The sequence below is a fragment of the Osmia lignaria genome, unplaced genomic scaffold (assembly GCF_051020975.1).
Source record: "Osmia lignaria lignaria isolate PbOS001 unplaced genomic scaffold, iyOsmLign1 scaffold0060, whole genome shotgun sequence".
NCBI lineage: Eukaryota > Metazoa > Arthropoda > Insecta > Hymenoptera > Megachilidae > Osmia > Osmia lignaria.
The window spans coordinates 50,001-54,568 of NW_027478201.1; positions in this window are offsets into that span (position 1 = coordinate 50,001).

Here is a 4,568-nt window from a genome sequence, read left to right on the forward strand (position 1 = left end):
TTTTGCATTTTCTTACGACAAAACATTAACAAATACGAGACTATAACAATATAAAACTACATATGTAATTTAATTAATCAAAATTAATAATTTTTTTTGATTTTTCAGTGATCCAGAACCGATAAGTCGAAAATTTTAACAATCATATTTTTGCATTCTGTACCGTGGATCCATCGTTAAACGCTATTAAACTAACGTCCGTGATGGTATAAATGCAGATTTTCGCTCCGTTTAGCCAAAATAACGAACTTTAGGTGCGCTCCGAAATATTTCAAAGTCCCAGCGGCGTATTGCTTCGCCTCTTAGAACCGATTAGTCGAAAATTTTAACAATCATATTTTTGCATTCTGTACCGTGGATCGATCGTTAAACGCTATTAAACTAGCGTCCGTGATGGTATAAATGCAGATTTTCGCTCCGTTTAGCCAAAATAACGAACTTTAGGTGCGCTCCGAAATATTTCAAAGTCCCAGCGGCGTATTGCTTCGCCTCTTAGAACCGATTAGTCGAAAATTTTAACAATCATATTTTTGCATTCTGTACCGTGGATCGATCGTTAAACGCTATTGAACTAACGTCCGTGATGGTATAAATGCAGATTTTCGCTCCGTTTAGCCAAAATAACGAACTTTAGGTACGCTCCGAAATATTTCAAAGTCCCAGCGGCGTATTGCTTCGCCTCTTAGAACCGATTAGTCGAAAATTTTAACAATCATATTTTTGCATTCTGTACCGTGGATCGATCGTTAAACGCTATTGAACTAACGTCCGTGATGGTATAAATGCAGATTTTCGCTCCGTTTAGCCAAAATAACGAACTTTAGGTGCGCTCCGAAATATTTCAAAGTCCCAGCGGCGTATTGCTTCGCCTCTTAGAACCGATTAGTCGAAAATTTTAACAATCATATTTTTGCATTCTGTACCGTGGATCCATCGTTAAACGCTATTAAACTAACGTCCGTGATGGTATAAATGCAGATTTTCGCTCCGTTTAGCCAAAATAACGAACTTTAGGTGCGCTCCGAAATATTTCAAAGTCCCAGCGGCGTATTGCTTCGCCTCTTAGAACCGATTAGTCGAAAATTTTAACAATCATATTTTTGCATTCTGTACCGTGGATCGATCGTTAAACGCTATTGAACTAACGTCCGTGATGGTATAAATGCAGATTTTCGCTCCGTTTAGCCAAAATAACGAACTTTAGGTGCGCTCCGAAATATTTCAAAGTCCCAGCGGCGTATTGCTTCGCCTCTTAGAACCGATTAGTCGAAAATTTTAACAATCATATTTTTGCATTCTGTACCGTGGATCCATCGTTAAACGCTATTAAACTAACGTCCGTGATGGTATAAATGCAGATTTTCGCTCCGTTTAGCCAAAATAACGAACTTTAGGTGCGCTCCGAAATATTTCAAAGTCCCAGCGGCGTATTGCTTCGCCTCTTAGAACCGATTAGTCGAAAATTTTAACAATCATACTTTTGCATTCTGTACCGTGGATCCATCGTTAAACGCTATTAAACTAACGTCCGTGATGGTATAAATGCAGATTTTCGCTCCGTTTAGCCAAAATAACGAACTTTAGGTGCGCTCCGAAATATTTCAAAGTCCCAGCGGCGTATTGCTTCGCCTCTTAGAACCGATAAGTCGAAAATTTTAACAATCATATTTTTGCATTCTGTACCGTGGATCCATCGTTAAACGCTATTAAACTAACGTCCGTGATGGTATAAATGCAGATTTTCGCTCCGTTTAGCCAAAATAACGAACTTTAGGTGCGCTCCGAAATATTTCAAAGTCCCAGCGGCGTATTGCTTCGCCTCTTAGAACCGATTAGTCGAAAATTTTAACAATCATATTTTTGCATTCTGTACCGTGGATCGATCGTTAAACGCTATTGAACTAACGTCCGTGATGGTATAAATGCAGATTTTCGCTCCGTTTAGCCAAAATAACGAACTTTAGGTGCGCTCCGAAATATTTCAAAGTCCCAGCGGCGTATTGCTTCGCCTCTTAGAACCGATTAGTCGAAAATTTTAACAATCATATTTTTGCATTCTGTACCGTGGATCGATCGTTAAACGCTATTGAACTAACGTCCGTGATGGTATAAATGCAGATTTTCGCTCCGTTTAGCCAAAATAACGAACTTTAGGTACGCTCCGAAATATTTCAAAGTCCCAGCGGCGTATTGCTTCGCCTCTTAGAACCGATTAGTCGAAAATTTTAACAATCATATTTTTGCATTCTGTACCGTGGATCGATCGTTAAACGCTATTGAACTAACGTCCGTGATGGTATAAATGCAGATTTTCGCTCCGTTTAGCCAAAATAACGAACTTTAGGTGCGCTCCGAAATATTTCAAAGTCCCAGCGGCGTATTGCTTCGCCTCTTAGAACCGATTAGTCGAAAATTTTAACAATCATATTTTTGCATTCTGTACCGTGGATCCATCGTTAAACGCTATTAAACTAACGTCCGTGATGGTATAAATGCAGATTTTCGCTCCGTTTAGCCAAAATAACGAACTTTAGGTGCGCTCCGAAATATTTCAAAGTCCCAGCGGCGTATTGCTTCGCCTCTTAGAACCGATTAGTCGAAAATTTTAACAATCATATTTTTGCATTCTGTACCGTGGATCGATCGTTAAACGCTATTGAACTAACGTCCGTGATGGTATAAATGCAGATTTTCGCTCCGTTTAGCCAAAATAACGAACTTTAGGTGCGCTCCGAAATATTTCAAAGTCCCAGCGGCGTATTGCTTCGCCTCTTAGAACCGATTAGTCGAAAATTTTAACAATCATATTTTTGCATTCTGTACCGTGGATCCATCGTTAAACGCTATTAAACTAACGTCCGTGATGGTATAAATGCAGATTTTCGCTCCGTTTAGCCAAAATAACGAACTTTAGGTGCGCTCCGAAATATTTCAAAGTCCCAGCGGCGTATTGCTTCGCCTCTTAGAACCGATTAGTCGAAAATTTTAACAATCATACTTTTGCATTCTGTACCGTGGATCCATCGTTAAACGCTATTAAACTAACGTCCGTGATGGTATAAATGCAGATTTTCGCTCCGTTTAGCCAAAATAACGAACTTTAGGTGCGCTCCGAAATATTTCAAAGTCCCAGCGGCGTATTGCTTCGCCTCTTAGAACCGATTAGTCGAAAATTTTAACAATCATATTTTTGCATTCTGTACCGTGGATCCATCGTTAAACGCTATTAAACTAACGTCCGTGATGGTATAAATGCAGATTTTCGCTCCGTTTAGCCAAAATAACGAACTTTAGGTGCGCTCCGAAATATTTCAAAGTCCCAGCGGCGTATTGCTTCGCCTCTTAGAACCGATTAGTCGAAAATTTTAACAATCATATTTTTGCATTCTGTACCGTGGATCGATCGTTAAACGCTATTGAACTAACGTCCGTGATGGTATAAATGCAGATTTTCGCTCCGTTTAGCCAAAATAACGAACTTTAGGTGCGCTCCGAAATATTTCAAAGTCCCAGCGGCGTATTGCTTCGCCTCTTAGAACCGATTAGTCGAAAATTTTAACAATCATATTTTTGCATTCTGTACCGTGGATCCATCGTTAAACGCTATTAAACTAACGTCCGTGATGGTATAAATGCAGATTTTCGCTCCGTTTAGCCAAAATAACGAACTTTAGGTGCGCTCCGAAATATTTCAAAGTCCCAGCGGCGTATTGCTTCGCCTCTTAGAACCGATTAGTCGAAAATTTTAACAATCATACTTTTGCATTCTGTACCGTGGATCCATCGTTAAACGCTATTAAACTAACGTCCGTGATGGTATAAATGCAGATTTTCGCTCCGTTTAGCCAAAATAACGAACTTTAGGTGCGCTCCGAAATATTTCAAAGTCCCAGCGGCGTATTGCTTCGCCTCTTAGAACCGATTAGTCGAAAATTTTAACAATCATATTTTTGCATTCTGTACCGTGGATCCATCGTTAAACGCTATTAAACTAACGTCCGTGATGGTATAAATGCAGATTTTCGCTCCGTTTAGCCAAAATAACGAACTTTAGGTGCGCTCCGAAATATTTCAAAGTCCCAGCGGCGTATTGCTTCGCCTCTTAGAACCGATTAGTCGAAAATTTTAACAATCATATTTTTGCATTCTGTACCGTGGATCGATCGTTAAACGCTATTGAACTAACGTCCGTGATGGTATAAATGCAGATTTTCGCTCCGTTTAGCCAAAATAACGAACTTTAGGTGCGCTCCGAAATATTTCAAAGTCCCAGCGGCGTATTGCTTCGCCTCTTAGAACCGATTAGTCGAAAATTTTAACAATCATATTTTTGCATTCTGTACCGTGGATCCATCGTTAAACGCTATTAAACTAACGTCCGTGATGGTATAAATGCAGATTTTCGCTCCGTTTAGCCAAAATAACGAACTTTAGGTGCGCTCCGAAATATTTCAAAGTCCCAGCGGCGTATTGCTTCGCCTCTTAGAACCGATTAGTCGAAAATTTTAACAATCATACTTTTGCATTCTGTACCGTGGATCCATCGTTAAACGCTATTAAACTAACGT